Source organism: Mauremys reevesii, linkage group 1, assembly GCF_016161935.1.
Source record: "Mauremys reevesii isolate NIE-2019 linkage group 1, ASM1616193v1, whole genome shotgun sequence".
Lineage (NCBI taxonomy): Eukaryota > Metazoa > Chordata > Testudines > Geoemydidae > Mauremys > Mauremys reevesii.
The window spans coordinates 87,626,178-87,648,376 of NC_052623.1; the positions used below are offsets into that span (position 1 = coordinate 87,626,178).

Genomic DNA, 22,199 nt, shown 5'->3' on the forward strand with positions numbered 1-22,199 from the left:
TGCAAGCTGTGAGCACAAGCCCAAAGCAGATGGCAGTCTCTGCTGTAATGTTCAGCAAGAAAATAGTTAAAAATGTTCACTTCCTCTTGACCTTGCTAGCTTCCAAATGTATCACCCCCTTGAGATGAGGGGACAGTCTGCAGATCCCTTACTATAAAAATGCAGAAGTCCCTGAGCGAAGATCATGTTCATTGCTTTTCACAGAGCATTTAAGTGAGGTTGACAGAAAAATAATCCTCCCAACACTGATTTGGAAAGGTTGTATCAACTATTACAATACTATAGATCAGGACTTCAGGAGAGTTTTTGCGAGAATATCTCTGGGCCCTTATTCAGTGAGAACTAGACTTGTGGACTCATGTAGGGTGAAATCTACTTCCCACTTCACTGTACTGCCACCAAACTTCTCCTACTTCAGACCCCTTTGTGGCTTACCCCTTTATACAATGCTGCTACAGTAGGTTCACTGTATTTAGAACCTCTTTTTCTATGGAAAGGTGGTCAGCATATGGCCCTGAGAGTTACTGTTTCATTCTGACTGTCTAAAAGTTCAGGATATTGTTCTTGTATTTAATTTGATTATAGCCAAAGTAAAAGATGTAGCATGTTTCATAATACCTACCTGATAATACAGAATGTTCAGTAATATAAAGAGGAGTTAATAATGTCAGATTTAAATGACATGATGTGTTCAACATTTTGAAACGAATTGCTGTGTAGAAGGCTTTGTAGACTTCAAAACAAATTTAAATTTTTATGATGCGCAAGTCATGGATCCTTAGTGATAAATCTAGTACCCTTTTTTTTAAACAAAGGGTAATTGTATTTCCTTTATTTAATACACTAAGGGGAGGGATAGCTCAGTGGTTTGAGCATTGGCCTGCTAAACCTAGGGTTATGACTTCAGCCCTTAAGGGGGCCACTTAGGGATCTGGGGCAAAAATCAGTACTTGGTCCTGCTAGTGAAGGCAGGGGGCTGGACTCAATGACCTTTCAAGGCCCCTTCCAATTCTAGGAGATAGGTATATCTATTATTAACAGCCAACCAGTAAAAGAGTCCTAGCAGCAGTAATTTTACTTGGCGAGAGCAATGTTGTAAGAAAATTAGTGAGTTCAGTAATCAACTGAATCAAAGTTAAAAAGATGGTAGCACTTGATCATTGGAATATGAAAATGTAACAACTACTCTGTTATAATTTACTTAATGGCTTCTGAAATTTTTTGTGTTGGAGTATTGCGACCTTAGGCTCGTTCACCTGCACATCTACCAATGTGATATATGCCTTCCTGTGCCAGCAATGCCCCTCTGCCATGTACATTGGCCAAAGCAGACAGTCTCTACGCAAAAGAATGAATGGGCACAAATCAGAGGCCAAGAATTATAACATTCAAAAACCAGTTGGAGAACACTTCATCCTCTCTGGTCATTCAATTACAGACCTAAAAATCTCAATACTCCAACAAAAAAATTCAAAAACAGACTCCAACGAGAAACTGCAGAACTGGAATTCATTTGCAAACTGGACACCATTAAATTAGGTTTGAATAAAGACTGGGAGTGGATGGGTCATTACACAAAGTAAAATTATTTCCCCATGCTATTTTCCCCCCTACTGTTACTCACACCTTCTTGTCAACTGTTGGAAATGGGCAATCCTGATCATCACTACAAAAGTTTTTTTTTCTCCTGCTGATAATAGCCCACCTTAACTGATTAATTTCATTATAGTTGGTATGGCAACGCCCATTTTTTCATGTTCTCTGTGTAAATATATCTCCCTACTCCATTTTCCACTGCATGAAGTGGGTTTTAGCCCACAAAAGCTTAAGCCCAAATAAACTTGTTAGTCTCTAAGGTGGCACAAGTACTCCTCATTCTTTTTCCTGATACAGACTAACATGGCTACCACTCTGAAATCTGCAAAAAGAACAGGAGTACTTGTGGCACCTTAGAGACTAACAAACTCTGAAATCTGTCACCATGCAAAGTCAGTAAACTGAAAAATTGTCATATATAGTGCTATCAGAGCTATTTCAAATGTAGCATGCCTATCATATCTCCTAACAAACAGGGATTCATCTTTAGGTCATATAAATTACAGGTTCCCCCTGTAGTGGCAATTACCTGTATGCATTGAGTATTGTTGGTGGGAAATTAGTAGGACTGGTTGCAATTTTTCAGTGATTTCGAACTTCTGATGATGATACAGTACATTTTTCAGGTTTTGGTTTCAGTTTTTCAGGTTTTGGTTGGTTTTGGATTTTGTTGTTGTTGTTGTTGTTACTGACTCCTAGAGCTAGTCCAAATGTTTAGAAAATTCAAAATTTCAACAATTTTTTTAAAGAAAATTTCAAAAAGGTTGGAATTTTTTTCACCATATTCTACCATTATTATTATTATTTTAAATACTATAATAGTGCCTACATCTTCCAGCTGAAATACAAACACAGTGAAATCAAAGTTGCTTACAATATATAGACAAAAAGGTAAACAAGCATAGAAAGATGAACAGGAAGTAATGCACTAGGTAAGGGGTAGCACTAGGATTAGAACCTAAGGTTTCAGGATTCATAGAGCTGCACCCAGTCTACTACACCATGCAGCCCCAGCTACCCCTCTTGTGGTGTAATTATTATCATCCTACCATCCAGAAGCATCTTTCTGCAGGGCCAAAGCTTCCTTTATCACTTCTCCTGTCTGTCATGTAGAAGAACATTGCTGAAACCTCTTCACAATTGCCTCATGTAAATTGGAAGAGCTCTGATGGTGTTAACCAAGTTCATCTCATTACCAGCCTTGAAGAATTTGGAGTCTCTGAAACTAGAAAGTATCTGAAATCTTTTAAATTTTTCCCTATCTTTCCCCTGCCCCCAAAGCAGAGCCCTTAGCCCACACTCTTTCTCTCCCATTAGCTATAGAACTTGCACCCTTAATCTGTAGTAGTAAAAGTAGCATTGCCTAGAGGTTTCAATTGATATCAGGGGCCTATTGTGTTAATTACTGTACATTCACATTGTGATGGGGGTACTGGCCTCTGTGGCTCCCTCAAGGAGGCCCCACGGTCCTATGACACACCACCCCAGGAAGCATAATGTGGGAGGAAAGGAGCAGTGAAGGTAGATCCTCCAGGCCTGCCTAGACAGGCCTTTCTGGAGCAGCCATCTTTGAAACTACAGAGACCTGGCCTTCCAAGGGCAAGAAGGGAGAGTGACAGTCAATCAGAGCCCAGTAGGCTTAGATAAAAGGAGCTGGAAGCCTTTACCTGGGCAATACCTGGCTGGGACTAGAGGAGCAGGGAAGTGTGCTCCCCTCTGGCCAGAGAAACCTGGGGGCTAGCCAGGGTTAATCTCTGGTAGCATTTGTATAGCTGGTTTTGCGGGGAGAGAGGCACCTGAGAAACCTGGCCATGAGCTAAGAGTGAAGATAAAGAGGCTGAGTGGAATGAGGCTCAGGGAAGAAGTAACAATTAATTGAAGTGAGCAGTATATAGCTGCTGTGTATAGAGTCCTTGAGCTGAAACTCAGAGTAGTGGGCCAGTGCAGGTTCCCTTGCTGGCCACCAACAAAGTGGCATAAACAGTGAGCAGGGGACAAACTTAACCTAAGTCCCAAGAAGGTGACAGGGCTTATTTGAAAGCCTGAGCAAAATACTGAACTTAAAGGCTGAAGACTTTGGTGAGGGTAGATAGACTTTATTTTGTTGCACTCTTTGCTACCCTGGAACGGATTCATTTTGATTGCATGACCCAGATGAGGACTGTGTCACTGAAGACCTGCCAAGTGAGGTCAACAACTTACAGGGCACCAGGAGAAGGACTGCACCAACATGCAAGGAGGCACTCAAGAGGTGAGTGACCTACTTACACTCATAATAAAAGATATAACAAAGGAATTCCTGAGGTGCTGGGACTGAGGCTACATCTTCACTGCAAAAAATGTGAGGTTTTTTATAGTAGGATAACTCATGTGCATGAGTTATCCCACTGTAAAATCCCAGTGGAGACAAGGCACTATGGTATTTTACCATGAGGTAGGATAGGAAAGGTCAACTACGGTCAATGGGATTGTGCTGATGAATGCTACTGGAAACAGCTACATTAATCTGAACTAAGGTACCTTTTAGTTTGTCCCAGCAGCATCTACATGGGGTAGTTACAGCACACTTTACTGCATGCTGCAACTTATACCACTGTAGTCCGCATAGCAGGGCTGTGTACACAGATCCAAAGAGTCAAATGCTCTGTTTTTCATTCTGTCAAAAGAGGATCAGTGATTCTTCCCCTGGTGGATGTGCTTTGATAACATGCTTTCAAGGGATTTGCCAAAAATGAGCTCCTTTAAAATACATAGCAATATGGAGCACCCTGTACAAGGCCCAATATATGCATCAGAGGAAACGTGAAAATAGAAGTAGATTGTACAGCAAAAGCAGAACTGAAAACTTGGTAAAAATTAAGCTGGTTGGAAAACTGTATGTATTTTCCATGGAAAACTTTCAAAAGAAATGGTAAAATATTAGGTTTTTTTCCAGTTTTTTTTCCAGAGATTTTGTTTTTCATAAATGATTGAGTTTCTAAGAGTGGAGGTGCTTTTTGACTATTTATTCCTCCACTGCTATTTTTCACCAAAAATGTGTTTTTTTGGGCAAAAACTTCTGATCATCCTTGAAGGTTACAAAGATGTGGCAGAAAACTTACTTAAAAAAACCACCCAGTGTTTAATAAATATTGCAATCCCATAATTTGAGTTGCCATCTAACCCTCTGCCTCCAGAAATCCTAGCATCTGGAAGTCGGTGGGAAGAGAGAGGAAAACTTCAGTTGTATCATGAGGTCTTGATTTTTTAATACTTTTTCATGGGCTCCTCCCTACTTCTGAGGTAAAGGATGGCTATACCTCTGTTTGACTAACACAGTAAAATGGCTTAAAATTACCTCACCTCTTCAGTTTAATGACTGGCAGTAACTGACTAGTCATGTGATGGAATTTCCATGAGAAGTTAAACCTTTGGAGCTGGGGAAGCTAATGACAATTGTTCAGACCTTTGTCCCCTCCAACTTCCCTGCCTGAATTCATTTGTTAAGAAATTTCACACTACATTGTTATATAATAGATTCAGCTGTGCCTGGGAAAACCAAAACCCCTTTTCACAATCCACTTGAGTTTAAGTGGCTCATCCCAACTCTTTACTCAATCCAGCCCTCTCATGGCCAAACACAAAGCATAACCCTCATTTTCCAGTTTCACATGAAGTTCCCAGTCTCGTAATAAAAAGAATTAATTACAGAAAAAAAGACCACCCCCTCCTACAAAAAAAATCATATCTTTTCACAATAACCCCTTTCCTTTCCCCTCCCAATTGCCCTTTACACCCTTACTTAAGTTTAATTGGGCTACCTTAACTCAAACTGCTGAGAAGCTCTGCAGATGGGAAAAGAGTCATCTGAGATACTGTCATAGAAAGGTGTACTATCCTTTGGATAATTTAGCAGACTGAATTCAAATAGGCTCTTCTGCAACGTACGGGTTAATGATAACATAGAAAAGACAGCTGCTAAAGGCAAAATAATTGGTTGAGGATTTAGGGATTGTCGCTATGTAAGAGTAGTGCTTCCTTAACTATAAAAGTATTGTTAAAACGCTACAATACTGCTACCTCCAGTGTGGATGTCGTTATTCTAGTTTAAGCAACTTTATGGTACTGTGGCTTATTCCTGTATGGAAAGGGGAATAAGATACACTGTATAAAGCACCTTTATAACTGCATCCACATTAGGGGTTGTACCAATGTAAATATTTCAGTAAACAATCATATCTCTAAATAAAATAGTTAAGCTAATACTAAATCTGCATGGAGAGCAGGCCTTAAAGACTAGTTATGGTTGAAAGATAGGGTCTTATTTGGGTTATTCATTTATTATACACACTGCTTAAAGTGTGCCAGGTCACAGACCTGGGGAATCAAATCTCTAAAAAGCAAGTTGGGTGGCTGATGGTGGACATTTTTTTTTTTTAGTACCATCTGAGGGAAAACCCCCTCTGAATGGCTGTTTTCCCCACTTACCTACCTCCTACAGAAAAGCAAATAGCTACCCCAGGAAGTCCCCCTCCTCCCCTCAGGAGCCAACACCATTTTCACAGGAGGGAATGGGGGAGGATGGAACAGGAAGAGCACAGCAGCTCAGGTTGGATATGCGCCCTCCTCTTCCCACTCTCATAGTGAGCAATGGGATGGCTCCTAGTTCCTCCCCTCTCCTGCCCTGCAACACCTGGAAGGGCAAAGAAGACCAGGCTGCAGCCCACCAGACCTGGGAGAGGAAGTGAAGAACCCTCAGGATCTGCAGGAGGAGCTGATATGAGGTAGGGTTGCCACCTTTCTAATTTCTGGTAACCAGGCCCTGCCCCGCCTCTTCCACCAAGGCCTCACTCATTCTCCTCCTCTTTCCCCCAAGTCCATGCCCCCCTTGCTCACTCCTCTCTCCCACTCTCTTAGTTGATCACTGGATTATCCCAAGGAGCCTGCCTGCCCATAGGAGGTGGCCCCGAACTAGCAGGGGCTGTCATAAGTTAATGATCCAGAGCCTTCTGCTGCCCTGTTGTAATCAGACTTTTGGGTTAGGTGCCATTTAGGTTTGCTAGGTCCCTGAAAAGCAGGCACCTGGACACGGAAACCAAAAACCAGACCATCCAGCTGGAAGAATGGCTACCCTAATGTGAGGTGGAGACAGAGGGCAGAAGTGATACATGGCTGGTGGGAGCAGGATGATTTGAGGGTTGGGATCAGAGTTAATTGCAGGGAAGGGGGATGGGCGGATGTGGGGGTGAAGAAGGGCCTTTCCCACACATGCTTTTTTTTAGATGACTTTAAACGTTGCTTATACTGTATAATGCTATAGATGTGCAAGGTGCTTCACAAGTAAAGACAGGCTGAGAGTCTCAAAGCTGTCTTGGTGATTTAGACACATTCTGTATTCATCTTTGTCTGCTTTGAAAAATCTTAATCACAGACCCTTCTCTGAAGAGTTTACAGTCTGCCATAAGACATAACAGGCCTGCTATTTTTCAGTGGCCTTACCCCGATGTAGTCATTTACACCTGTGCAAAGTGAGTGTGAAATAGAAGCAAACTGCTTCCATTCCAATTTTTGTAACCCTCCATGAAAACATGAGTTTTGAGAAAAGACTTAAAGGAGAATGTAAAAGTGTGGCAATTAGCACTGGAATCACCATCTCTCTCTGCTCCTCATAATTAAAGGTGTCTCAGAGTGGATGCATGCTAGTTGAGAATTAATGTGGGGGTTTTCTTATGCTAATAAGAGTTTTGGAAGGCTATTTGACCCAGTCACATTATTTTCCCTGAATAAGTCATCCCTCTGTATATTCCACTGTGTTTGAAACTGGTCATCTTGGACATTGAGACTACAATGCTGTAAACAGATAGATAAAGCTATGCCTGGATGCAAATATTTTCAGGATTTGGGGCTAATTATGTGAATACATCAGCTCACAGAGTTTTGATTTTATTTTTTTTAATGAGAGACCATGAGGATATACATACCTCTGAAATCTGGATCCGGTTCTCATATAAATAATGTATCTGTTTAATAAAAGGAAGTGGTACAAAATAATAAAGTTATGCCTTTGGGTTTGAAACAGATATTTGGCACGTTAAGATATTGAAAAAACACCACAAAAAGAAGCAAACTGCACTAAGCTCTCTTAGGGCTCCTCTGTTATTTATTTACACGTGAATCAAATACTATTGTAATTCTCCTGGGGGTAATCCTTTCCAATGTGCAAATCAGATAACAGTAAATCAACAGTAAATATCCAGTAAATCATCACACTGGATATAAAGGCCCTTAAAATAGCAATGTGGATCACATGAAAATGATTTTATTGAAGCCAGTACCCAATAAAAGCAGCTATATCCTCTATATCCCCTGTTCTTTCCTCTAATTGTATAGGGATCTCAATCCCAAATAACCCAAACTACAGACTTTTTATAAACTTGTGAACCATTTATAGCTTCCTCTCTCTTGGATCTCCCCACCACTCGTGATTCCTCAAAATAAATAGCTGCATTCTTCTATGACTCTCATGACTTCTGATTCAAAGATGTCCTATTTTAGATCACCACCTCAGGCCAGATTTGCTTTTTTCCCATTTAGCTTCAAGGGGGAAAAGATGGATAACCTGCATAGTGCTAATAAAAGAAACATTAGCATTATTTTAGTCTATCTGCTTATAAATAATTGTAAGTTTTCTTATTTAAACTTTTGTCCTCAAGAATGTTGAGCCCAGAAAGAAGGTGGAATCTTCATAACAGATGTATTCTTGGCTCCAACTAGCTATTCACAAAGGAGAAATATATTTTCATTTTAAATGCAGGATATTAGGTTCTTTCTGCTTAAGGCACATTTAGAATTTAAGTATTTGCAGGATCCCCTTAAGCTGTATTTTGCCTCACCACTTGTTGTAGTCTCAGTGGAGGAGTACAATAGAAATAAATGAATTCTACAGATAACGTTATTGGATACAAAACCAGTTTAAGATTGGGATTCATTTGACTGTCAGAGATAGCTCAATCCAAGTCCGAGCCTGTGTGTCTTTAATTCAGTTTGTCTGTGACCATAGATCTAAAATACACTTGCAGATTTACCCCCCAGTGAAAAGCATTGCATCATATTGAACTATTTAGAGTTTAAACAAAGAGGAGTCCTTGTGGCACCTTAGAGACTAACAGGTCCCAATCCTCAGATGTGTTGTGGCCAATTTGCATTTGCATGGGAACATGGCCCTACTGATGGCTTAACCAGCTGTTTGGGGGATCGCCCCAGTTGCAGGAGGATCCTGGAATGTTGGAGAGATAATGTAGTGGCTCATATGCCACCCATCTTCCTGATTGCTAGCAAAAATAGGAAGCTTCACAGATTTCAATGGCCTTATCAGTCCATTGGAGTCAACTGGTATAAAACAGAGCAGCCTTCAGGCTGCTCCAGTTTATTACTGGGATCTGCCCAGAACTGGAGGAATGCAAAGACTGCTTAAATCCATCTTTGTATCCCATCCTCCTCCTTCTGAGTTGTGTTGTGCATTCTTCAGCTACTATCAGACCAGGGATGTAATTTTCTGCAATATCATCTATCCATTTCATAAATACATTGAACCAAATCTGGAAGGGCCTGCTCGTTCTTTCCTCATATGTGCCGGGCATGTTCATTAGCCTGACAGATTCTGAGAATTGTCAGGGTGATATGACAATTATGCCTTTGGGTTTGAAACAGATATTTGGCACGTTAAGATGAAAAAAAAAAACACAAAAAAAAAAAAAACTGCTAAAGCTCTCTAGGGCTCCTCTGTTATTTATTTACACGTGAATCAAATACTATTGTAATTCTCCTGGGGGGAATCCTTTCCAATGGGCACATCAGATAACAGTAAATCAACAGTAAATATCCAGTAAATCATCACACATATATAAAGGCCTAAAAAAATAGCAATGTGGATCACATGAAAATGATTTTATTGAAGCCAGTACCCAATAAAAGCAGCTATATCCTCTATATCCCCTGTTCTTTCCTCTAATTGTATAGGGATCTCAATCCCAAATAACCCATAGCAGCTCCAGAACAGCTGCTGCTGGTCCAATAATTCCCACCCCCACTACTCAGGGCTTCATTTCCCTTTAGCAGTCATGCTTTTCAAATGGGCTAGGGACATCCTGAGGACTGTACATTGCAAAAGAGGCCTGGGTTCATATTTCACTTATTGTGAATGTGGCTTTCTTATACACAAATATAGCAGATTTCTACTTGCATACTGGTTAGGAGTGTGTCATAGATATACTCTGAAAATGCAGAAATCTGATGATCTTGTGTATATCTTAACTCTTTGTTGACCAATGATCCTTGGGTAGCATGTGACGATGGTTCACTGAAGTGAAAACTCTGGAAAAGAAAGTGATCTTGGAGGCTGAGAAGAGTGACTTGGAGGGTTTGTGGGTCGGTGCCTCATAGTGCAAACATCAATAGGAAAGGAGTCCCGAAGAGATCAGTGGTCTTAGGCTATTTTACAGACACAGTTCTGCTATCTCCAGCCTTCCCTCAAGCACATCTCCTACTGCAAAGCCCAGTGGTATGCAAAACTTGTCTTGTTTTTCTTATGTTCTAACAGTTGCCAGCCTGGATCAGACCTGTGATCCCCATCTAGTCCAGTACCCTGTTAGCTACTGTGGCCAATACCTGTTCCTTCACAGAAAGGCACACAAATCTTCCCCGTCCACTAACAGTTAGAGATCAGCTCATGCTCTGAAGAATGACAGTTCATATCCCTTCTAATATTCTATTGGTATTTTATAATTTTGGGTGGTCTTAGCCATAAAAATATATGATCTTTCTTAAAAAAAAAGTTGCCTTTAAAGAGATTTTTTTGAAGGTGTTTATTTCCCTGCCATTTCTTTGTATAAGGGTTGCACAGTTTCAGCCTCAGTGATATCTTGTGGCAATGAAATTTTTGTGCAATGTGTGGTAAAAATATATCCTCTTATCAGTTCTGAATTTGCACACCATTCAGTTTTAAAAGTCATTTTAAGTTGGAGTTTGGTAAATTTCTGAAGAGGATTATATTGATGTGGTTACCTGGCCATGGCAGAGGAATGGACTCAATGACTCATGAGGTCCCTTTCCAATCCTATGTTCTTGCATTCAATTTCTTATATTTTCTGAGAGAGGGTGAAAAGTTCCTGATCCACCCTCTCTTTACTGGTCATCATTTTGTGTACTTGTATCATATCCCCTCTTACTCGTTTCCCTCAAATGTAAACAGTCTTTCTCTCTTCATGAATGTTTTTCCATGCCCATAATCACTGTTATCACCCAGCTTTGGACCCCCTCTATTTCTCCCATATCCATTTTAAGATACTGTGAACAGAACTGAACACAGTATTCCAGATGAGCGCATACCATTGGTTTATATAATGGAATTGTAATATTGCATGATAATATTTTCTGTAGTCTCTATCCCATTCCTTATACCACTTAATATTTTGTTAGTGTTTTTGACCATGGCTGTACTTTTGAGCAGAGTTTTTCATCAAACTATCCATAATGATTCCCAAGTCTTTTTCCTGAGTTGATGCAGTTAATTTAGAACCCAAAAGATATATGTGAGAGAGATGGAGTGTAAACCCCACTTGGCACTTGGGGGAGAGTGTTGCCAGGTGAAGGGGATGGACTTGAATGAGTAGAGGAAAGCTTAGTTGAGAGGCGGAGAGGATGTAGTGAGTTCCCTCTATATGGGAAAGGACCTGATTGAAGGCTGGAAGGAGAGAGAAACAAGCAGTCACCTCCTGAGATGAGCCTGAAGCCTGAGGGAAGACCAGGAGCTGCAGAGAGGTGATGGCTAGACTGAAGCCTTGGGAAGATGGAAAACTGGGTTGGTCCTAGACTGTATGGGTGAAGTGAGGCACAGAAGCTTGAGAACAGATTCAGGGACATTGCATTATAGTTGAGGCTCATCTGTGAGGGAGAGGGGTGGCCAACTGAGCCTGACTGGGGCTGAAGATTCAGTTGTCTTTATATTTCTGTTGAACTTTATAACCCCAGAAGAGATTGAACCATGACCTGTTTGGATGGCCGAGTTACAGGAAGATAGATCACCGCAGGGCCAGACTGGCTGTTTTCAGGAGGCACCAGATGGGAAAAGCCTGCTATGCCATGCCCAGCCATGAGGGTTTGCTCTAGCAGTAAGTCTACTCCTATACAGAGTGTTTTCAAATTATTCACTCAAGTGTGCATTACTTTGTATTTGTCAACATTGAACTTCATCTGTTATCATGTTGGTTAGGTCCCTCTGAAATTCCTCGAAGTTGTGACTAACCTAAATAATTTTGTGTCATCTTCTAATTTTGGCATCTCATTGTTTTTATCCACTTTCCAGATTATTAATGAAAATATTGTACAACACTGGCACCCTACTGTTCATGTTAAAATTGATCATTTATTGCTCTGGCTTTTGTTTCCAGTTTCTGATCTGTGATAGTAATCTGCCTCTCCCACCATGACTAAGTTTCTTTAGTAGCTTTTGTGAGGTATTTTGTCAAAGCCCAAATAAATTGTCAGCTAGTTCTCCCTCATCCACTGTTATACTGATTCATTAAAAAATTCTAATAGACTAGTGAGACAGAATTTTCCTTTGCAGAAGCCATGCCGTACTCTTCCAGGTGTGTTGGAATACTTGGTTTAAGTATAACCCCAATCAATTTACCATCTGGTAGTAAGGCTTACTGGTGTGTAATGCCATCTCTAGTTTCCTGTCTTTGTCTTGCATTGCTTCATACATTTGGGCCCTTTCATATTGAGATAAATATATAACCAGCATCATTGATGAATGTCAGAAGAGCTCTTTGACTTGTATGTTTGTTAATGGTGGCTGCAGAACCAGAAGATAGTATTTAAAAATAGAGGGTTCAATTCTCTGCTCAGATGGAGAGGAATGGGGAGCCACAGGGAGCTGGTTGTAGCTCCCTGATCCTTAGGTATCCATGTGGCAGTCAGAGCATCAGAGAACTTAGTCTAGCTTCTTCCATTTACGTAACACTCCATATACCAGTGGAGGATCAAGCATAATGGAACTTGGTTCCATCAAGCTCCCTCTCACCTATAGTCTATCAATGCTCCTCTCCTCACATAGGGCTGGTGGGATGGCAGTCATATCTGGCTGACTGTTTGCTTGTATCTTCTGAAGTTTCAGTAAAATATTCTCACAATTTGTAATTCATTTATTTACCTAACATGGTAGGTTAGTAAGATGGAATCATTTTACCTGTAAGTCAAGAAGAGACATTGACAGTAGAGTACTAATTGTATATTAATCTTAGTTATATATGAAGTACTTCATATGGGTAAAGAGCCAAGAACTTAAAACCATTAAGAAAAGCAAAAAAAATAACATAACTGCAAACATCCCTTCCAATTACAGTAGTTACATGTCCTGACATGCATGAAGTTTGGTTAAAAGTTAAAATGGAGGCACTAAGAAGGGGAGGTATTTATCATGACCTATGAAGATTTCTTGGGTCCAAATGAAATGCCAACACCAATCAGCAGTATATATTTCTACACAGTGGGCCAAATCACCAGTTGGTGTAAATTGGAATAGCTCCACTGAAGTCAATATGTGTCCACTGACTTCAGTGGAACTATGCCAGTTTACACCAAGCTGAATATAATGTATGCTAACAGTGTTATCGGTGATGATCAAATGAAGTGCACACTCGAGCGCGCGCGCACACACACACACACACACACTGATCAAATAGCAGTAGCCACAAAACATCCTTATATTGCATTTTAAATGCTGAAGTTTCCAAAGATATATTAAACATTTGCTGCAATGCGCAGGTATGGCTTGATCTCTTCCAAACTGAAGCACTCTTAAAATCTGTGGAGCACTCTAATAGTTTTCAGTCACTCTCATTGATATACTGGTTATGCCCAGGACCTGTCTCACTTCCAAATGGAATACTTAAGGTCACTTCAGACTGAAGATATAGGCAGTCCCTTAACAGAATACATGCTTTTAAAGAGTGCTTTATTAATTTTAGAATAATTAAACCTTGTACAGAACATGTTCAGAATTTCATCTGCCTTCACAATGGCCTAAAATGTAAAGTGCTACAGAAACATTCACTGTAGATACTCAAAAACCTCTTTTGCAACATTTTTAAAATGTTTTTTGTAATTTATACATCTGTAGTGGAATGCAATAAAATAACTAATCCTTCTTTTCCAGATATTAAATGGTTCTGTTCTTCTTTTAGTTCTCCTTGTACAAGCATACCATCAAGGAACAGTGTACAAAATGCTTATTTTATGGCTTTTCCTTCCAAAGTAAAATAAAATAAACCCTAATGAAATCTGAAGTGAAATAAGATCTACTGTGTGTTTATGTAATTTCATGTAACCACACTGTCTCAAATGTTGTTTTGAATTATATTTTGTAGGGTTGAAAGGGAAAGCATGATTCTGCGAAGACCACAGTTAATTTAATCAAAATGATCTTTCACTCATGCTGATGGAAATTAACATATGATTAATATTAAAGATTAGATAGTTCAGTGAACTTGTAATGGTTCAGGATATGGAATCATCCTTTCAGCCCTTAGTGACTGATTCAAATTCTGCCCTGGTCAGCAGTGATTGGAATTCACCGCAATGAATAACATGCTAATTTATGTTAATATGTTAGGAAAATAAGATTTCCATACTGGACGACCATTCCTTAGTGCATCAAAAGTGGTATCATGCCTCTAAGTATGGCCATTACTTCTGACAAATGTGAATATCCTGCACAAGCATCCAGTGAATTATGCAATACTGTGAATGTAGAGAAGTACCATGATCAGTTTACAGCCTGAAACATAACATTTGATTTACCCTTATTTTAACATGTATGAAGTTCTGTCCTGCCCTTTAAAAATACCACCTGTGGTGATGAATTCCACAGGCTGAGTATGCAATGTGAAGGTGATGTTCTCTGTATACTTTTAATGAACAGCCATCTGCCAAAGAAAACCTACCAGAACTCCTGCTTGGCACCCTTTGGGGCATTCTGCTCACTGAGCTCAAGCACTTACTAGACACAGTGCCTATCCCTTGCAGTGTGTAGGTGAACGGCATAGGTAAGGAGGGCAAGCGGTACAGTGTTTGAAAGTTAACGAGATAGCTGCTAGCAATGAAGAGGTGAGTAAAAATTCAACACCAGAGGCCTAATGCAGTAGTGACAAATAAGGCTACATCTACACTACAGCCAGGAGCTATGCTCTGAGATCGATCTACCGTTGGTAGATTTAGTGGGTCTAATGAGGACCCACCAAATCGACAGCATGTCGCTCTCCAGTCGACCCCTGTACTCTACCCCCTGACGAGAAGAGTAAGATAAGTCAACGGGAGAGTTTCTCCTATTGTAGACCCCGCGGTAATTCGACCAAAGGTACATTGACGCGAACTATGTTATTCACATAGTTGGAGTTGTGTAGTGTAGGTCGACTTACCATGGTAGTGTAGACATAGCCTAAGATAGCATATGTAGCATACTCGACCCTCATGAAGACCTTTTTATTCTCTTAGATTCACATAGGCCATGTCTACAACTATGGGCTGTACAGCAGCATAACTATGGTTCTATAGATACGCTGCTGTAGCACTGTGGTGTAGACACTTCCTACAGTGACAGAAGGGGTTTTTCCATCAATGTAAGAACTCCAATTCCCCAAGGAACTCTCAACTCTCTTCCTCTTCCATCACTGTAACTGCATCTACACTAGTGATTAGGTCAGTATAGCTCAGGGGTGGACAAACTTTTTGGCCTGAGGGCCACATTTGGGTATGGAAATTATATGGTGGGCCATGAACACTCATGAAATTGTGGGTTGGGGAGTTGGAGGGCTCTGGCTGGGGGTGCCAGCTCTGGGGTGGGGCTGGGGATGAAGGAGGGTGCTCAGGACTGGGACTGAGGGATTTGGAGGGCAGGACGGGTATCAGGGCTGGGGCATGGGAGGGGTCCAGGGGGCAGGTTCTGGATGGTGCTTACCTCAAACAGCTCCCAGAAACAGTGGCATGTCCTCTCTCCAGCTCCTATGCAGAGGCATGGTCAGATGGGTCTGTGCACTGCCCTGTCCGCAGGCGCCGCCCCTGCAGCTCCCATGGGCTGCGGTTCCCAATGGGAGCTGTGGAGGCAGCACTTGGGGTTGGGGCAGCATGTGGAGCCCCCTGGCTTCCCCTACACGTAGGAGCTGTGGGGGGGATGTGCCACTGCTTCCGGGAGCCATGCAGAGTGGTGCAAGACCCTGATCCAACTCCCCAGCTGGAACGCCAGAGTGGGGGAAGCCCCAAACCCTGCTTCCCAGTGGGAGCTCAAGGGCCAGACTGAAATGTCTGGAAGGCCAGATGTGGCCCCCGGGCTGTAGTTTACCCACCTCTGGTGTAGCTATTGTGCTCAGGGATGTGGATTTTTCACTCTCCTGAGCACCATAATTATACCAACCTGACCTTTAAGCGTAGACCAGGCCATCAATTCCCTTAGATCTGTTCTGCCCATGCAGAAGGGAGCCTAATTGGGTATTATTTAAACATCCAGAAGTTGGAATTAGGTATAAAAGGGTGTAAATTAAAATAGATTGAGAGTGTCTTCCATTTATGCCTTTGCTAAGCTCCTTGGCCTACTTTGGCCCCATTAAATAAGGATAGAGTTGGTGTGAGCAACTTCTGGAGTGTCTTAGGCTTTGTCTACACTGGCAAGTGAAAGACACAATTTTTGTCATGCAGAGCTGTTAAAAAAACACCCCTCCTCCCCAAAGACAAAAGTTTTACTGATGACACGTGCCGGTGTGAACAGCTCTTTGTCTGCAAAAGAGCTCTCTCCTGCCGACAAACAACGGCTACGCTGTGCGCCTTTTAGCGGCACGGCTGTAGTGGCACAGCCATGTCACTAAAAGCTGTGTAGTGTAGACATAGCCTGAATGAGTGTGAAGGTGCCTAACTAACACCCCAATTTTCTACATGACTTCTGACTTCAGCCACTAACAACCCCATCAGAAAACAAAAATAGAATTTGTTGAACTCAAATCTTCTCTATAATGAACTCCATTTTAACATCTTACTGTTTCCAAGCTAACCACGGTGGAACTGTGAATGCCTCATGTCTGACAACTCTTCTATCGCTATTTTAACTTGCAGTACTAAACCAAGGAATCCAAACCTAAACTATTTACTGAGGTTCTATGGCATTGAGAGTTGGGACTCAGCATGAATTTGGACTGAGTAATGGAATCCTGTCTCAAGTGGGTGTTGTCTGGATTTGTTTGTCCACCGTGGTTAGTTCTAGCAACAACATGTGGGGAGTTGCATATTTTCCATCCATTACTTTGTAAAGCTGATCATATAACAAAACAATTTGGAAAACAATCCGTGTTATATACATTTCCTTAAAGCATGAAGGGTGTGTGCGCGTGTGCTCAAATTGTTGCCAAAAGTGTCAGTTGGATGTGGAATAGAGTTAGAGATTTCATCTAATTTCTCCTTCCCTAATTTGAGTTAAGGGGTTCCTCCTCTGAGGTAAATTGGCATAGCTGCATTGACTAGGATGATTTATACCAACTAAGGAAATAACCTACTATGCATCAGGGCCTGCAGCAAAACTAATCTCCAGGCAGCCTCATCAGTCCAGCTGGCTTATAGCAGGCTGCTTGATTGGCCATGCCACCTGATTGGCTGCAGAAGTCAGTAGCCTAGCTCTTAAACCAGTTTGTTGGCATCTGAATGCTCATGCCTACCACTGTGCCTGCACTTGTGTTACCATGTTCCTCTTGCTTAGCCTCTACTCTGCCCATGACTTGAACCACTCTTTGCCTGCCATCCTGATTCCTCCAGTTCTTGCCTTCTGCTTTGACCCTTGACTCAGGCATCTGACTACAGACTCTGACTTGACCCTTGGCTCTGGTATCCCATTCCTGTACTCCAGTGTAATCCTTGACTTTGGCTCCTGACTACTGATGTCTGCTCCAACCATTACGCTAGACTGTCCTTGTCCTGGTCACCTGACAGATTGAGAAGTCCTAAAATTGGGGCCAGGGTTCCTCAGCACTAACATGGACCCTACTAAGGTGCCAGTGGAACTGTTGGATGCTGTCCAGAACCTGCAGGTACACACATAGAAATTGGGAAAAAATTGAGGGGTTCCTGAATCAATGTGGGCTCCTGTTCCTACTACGCCCCTCATCATTCCCTACAGTTCAGGCCTCATCTTAAGTTTGACTGGGAGTACCTTGGCCTGAGCTTTCCCTCTCCTGGAACAGTCCAGCCCCCCGGTTGCAATGATTAGAGGAATTAATTTAACCCGTGTCCATCATCTTTGATGACCCCAACTCTATGTGGATCTCTGTAGCAACCTTTCAGGACTTACAGAAGGGAGGCAGATCTGTTGCCAAGTCTGCTGTTGAATTTCTTCCCTTGACTTCTGACAGTGGGTGGAATGAGGTGGCACTGCATCACCATTTCTACCAGGGGTTAATTAACGATATAATAGATGAGCTTGCATGGGTGGAGCCTCCATCCAGTTTGGGTAATCTGATTGACTTGTGCATGAGATTCGGTGATTTCCTTATGGAGCAGCATCATGAGTATACCTCAGTTTTCTGGAGGCCACCATTCACTCTGCATGACACCCTAAACACGCAGGTCTTCCTTGGCATCAGAGCTTGTGCAAGCTAACCAGGTTCACCTGTACCTCTCTGACTCAGAAGCACCAGCTTCAGACGTTTGGCTTGTGCTAATATTGTGGGGAACCTGGCAATCTTGCATTGATGTGTCCAGCAAAGGCTCAGGTGGAGCCAGGGTAGGGAAATGACAGGTCCCCAACCCTAAGGAGTGGGTCTGGGCTGAGCTGATTGTCTCTTCCCTTGGTAGTTCCTAGCACTCATGGGTCACAGAGAGCACAGCAGGGCCCCTAAGTCAGTTTCCAGTGCAACTCCAAATACCTTTATTAATTCAACTACCAGTAAGATCCGAGGCCACCCTAGAGGCCCTAATTGATTTGGGGACTTCAGGTAACTTTATGGATTTAAACTTTGCTAAGACCTATGTAGTTCCCACCATATGCAAGACCCTCCAGATCTGGTTGAAACTATTGATAAGTCTCTTCTCTTCTTGGGACCTGTAATCCAACAGACCTTGCCAGTAATGATTGTTATCCTCTGGGGCCACCAGGAAACCCTCCAATTTGTGTTAATCTGCCTCCACATGCTTCTGTTATCCTAGGTATGTGCTGGTTTACAACCCAGGATGCCCTCATTCACTGGCAGAAGGGGACCCTATACTCTAACTCCTGGCATTGCCAGCTACCCTGCCTCCCATGATCTGAGAAACAAACCAGAACATTCTGCAATTCATGTCATCCACTGGAAGATCCCAATCCTCAGGCAGCAAGACCACCAGGATACTCAAACCCCCTTGAAGCTCCACCTGCCATGGCCAAGATTCCCCACAATTATCATGTCTGTCAAAAACATTGGCAAAATCAGGGAAAGGCAGCTATCCTGTCCCTGCATCAGTCTTACAATTACCCAATCTACCTCCAGCCTGAAGCTGATAAACAATTCGGTTGGATGTAAGCCCTCTCTGAACCCAAACTTTGGGCTCTCCATCTGTATTTGCATCCCTGGTGGGCACACTAATCTTTTTTGTCTAGGAGAAAGGTGTCTCTTTATGGAGGTGTATTAACTATCAGGCTCTGAACAAGGTGACCATATGAAACGGCTCCCCCTTGTCAATGAGCTCTTAGATCAGCTATGGACTGCCTGTGTTTTCACAATTAGACTATATGAAAATTTGAGCCAATATGAAAAATTTCTTCCTGACCCCTGAAAGCAGGCCTGCAACATCATAAGCAACACTGATCCTAAGCTACTGCTAAGAAGGTTAGGACAGCTAACTGGAGAATATGAGTTTTTAAAAAAGTCTGGTCTTGACTTAAATAAGAAAAGTGGGGCACACAGCAGCCAATCAACTGGTCCCATCCCCTGTTTCCCAGCTAATTGCCAAGTAGAAAACTGAGGCTGTGGGAGTAGCTTCCCTCCCTGCCACTCATCCATTCTGAACTTCACTAGATCCCTGATGTCCAGTCAAAGAACTTCCCTACTAAACAGTAGTGTTTCTCTATAACAGACCTCTCAGGAGTCTAATAGCACTCCACCAGGCAAACAAACACACTCTCATATATACTTTACCTCCCAGTCACCAATACTATCACCAATTTATATAACCTAGTTACCCCCACCATCATCCTTAAATAAATAAATACAAATATAAATATTAAGGCTCAGATATCTTGAAGATTTTTTCACATTTGAAAAATAAAATAAAACATATGTTGTCTGTTAATCTATATATATTTAGCCACTTGATTTCTATAAGCATTTTCATCCATAGAATCATCAGAGGGCAGAAAAATCCATCCTATGGCACAAACCCTTGTGGTTTTTTGTTTTTTGTTTTTGTTTTTACTTAAAAGCAAGAACAGTAATGCTTTTCTCTTAAATACAAGTGTGCATCCTTCCATAAGATTTCTGTTGAGCAGTAAAGAACTCGTATATAAAGCACAAGAGATTTGAGATCTATTTATATCTGTACACGAATAGATTTGAAATAGAAGATGATATTTTATATCCTTATTTTAGAGGCAGAATTATAACTGAAAGCATTCAAATAGTAAAAGCTTAGTAGTGTGCTAAATAAATCCTTTTACTGAAAGTAGCAGCAAATCAAAAACATACTTGAAAATTTGGCATTCTAACTTAAATGCATACAGTGAGCTATTCAGGTGTTTCTACGTTATAAGAGGGAAAGGGGACCCTCTAGTGCACAAATTAAGAATTAAGATTCAAAACAGAATCCTATCTAAAGCTACATTTATTAAGAATTTTATGTTGTACAGATTATATAATTAAAACAAAGAAAATCTCTTATGCATATTTTTGGCTGAAAAACATTTTTTTTGTCATAGGCTCAGAGGATCAAGATTCAAAAGTGTTATGATGATAGAATTTAATCCAAACCGTGACAGTCTTGTGTACTAGCTTAACATATTTCAGAGTAGCAGCCGTGTTAGTCTGTATCCGCAAAAAAAACAGGAGTACTTGTGGCACCTTAAAGACTAACAAATTTATTTAAGCATGAGCTTTCGTGAGCTACAGCTCACTTCTTCGGATGCATAGAATGGAACACACAGACGGGATATTTATACATACAGAGAACATGAAAAGGTGGAAGTATGCATACCAACAGGCAGAGTCTAATCAATTGAGATGAGCTATCGTTAGCAGGAGGAAAAAAACTTTTTGAAGTGATAATTAAGATGGCCCATAGAAGGTATGAGGAGAACTTAACATAGGGAAATAGATTCAATTGGTGTAATGACCCAACCATAATGGCTGTAGCTCACGAAAGCTCATGCTTAAATAAATTTGTTAGTCTTTAAGGTGCCACAAGTACTCCTGTTTTTTTTAGCTTAACATATGTAAACCATTCTATCTGATAAAGATTTGCATCAACCTTATAAACATTACTTATAAATCCCAGTGTCAATTGCAATGCGGCGAAAGTTAGACAAACCATGACATCTTTTGTTTGCCATGAAAATATTTAAATTGAACCATATCTAGAGTGAAATTGATTAAATCCAGGTCTTGTAATGACATTTTGACCTGTATGGATATTCTGTTTGCCTTTTAAAAAGGAGCTAAAATAATTCCTCTAAATAGTTAAAAAAATACTGAATGAGTTTCATTTTGAAGGCCGTTTATTTTAAAAACAAAGACCCAACTTTATTCATTGGCTGATGCTCCCTTTTATACCCATTCATATCAATTTCTCATATTCACTGATTTACCTCTAAAGATTCGAAGGTTCAGTTGGTTTGTCTGAGCCCCCAAGTTTGTCACCCTAATATATTTGTACTTCTTGAGTGTTCTCCCTCCCAATTACCTTTGCCCATATTCTATCTCTTGCTCTCTCCAATTAGCTCCTCTTTTTCTCCAGCCTTATCCTTTCCTACTTTCTGAAGGGCAATCTGATATAGAAGAACTGTCCCAGAAACACTTTACTTATCCACTTACTGGCACAAACAGTCATTTGCACCCCCACATCCATAAGTGAGTGAAGAATTCCAGTTTGATACCATGTTACATGCAGTTTGTTCATGCATCAATGATAATGCAAGGTGGTGAGCAGCCACAAAACTGGCCTTTCGTTTCAAGCCTCTAGTAGTCTAACTGCTAGGGCCTGATTCTCTTCTCACCGCAGTTTTACATTGATGTAACTCGAGTGACATCAAGGGAGTTACTCCTGATTACATCAAAGTAAGTGAGATGCAATTCAGGTCCCTGGATTCTATCTGGTTTTATATGCTATTGCAAATCAGAAAAATCCAGCCCAATCCAGTCTATAGTTAAAGGCATGCAGCTGTATCCTAAATATTTCTCCAGACTGCTAGGAGAACGTTTCAAGGGGTTTAGTCCATTTTATAAACCACATCATTATAGTGACTTTAAAAATCATCTATAGGCTCACACTTGCCATAATGTCAGTGAGCCCAAATTCAGGATCACATTTAAGAGTTTTATGGCCATTAATAACAATAATGT

The 22,199-nt window shown here is 41.2% G+C and overlaps 1 long non-coding RNA gene across 1 annotated transcript; it reads left to right on the forward strand.

Moving 5' to 3' along the window:
* The first annotated feature begins 3,268 nt into the window (after positions 1–3,268).
* On the forward strand, positions 3,269–12,126 carry LOC120395244. Its single transcript, XR_005592540.1, has 3 exons — positions 3,269–3,847; positions 6,220–6,359; positions 11,605–12,126. It is a non-coding gene; the product is annotated as an uncharacterized LOC120395244 (long non-coding RNA).
* The last annotated feature ends 10,073 nt before the right edge of the window (positions 12,127–22,199 follow it).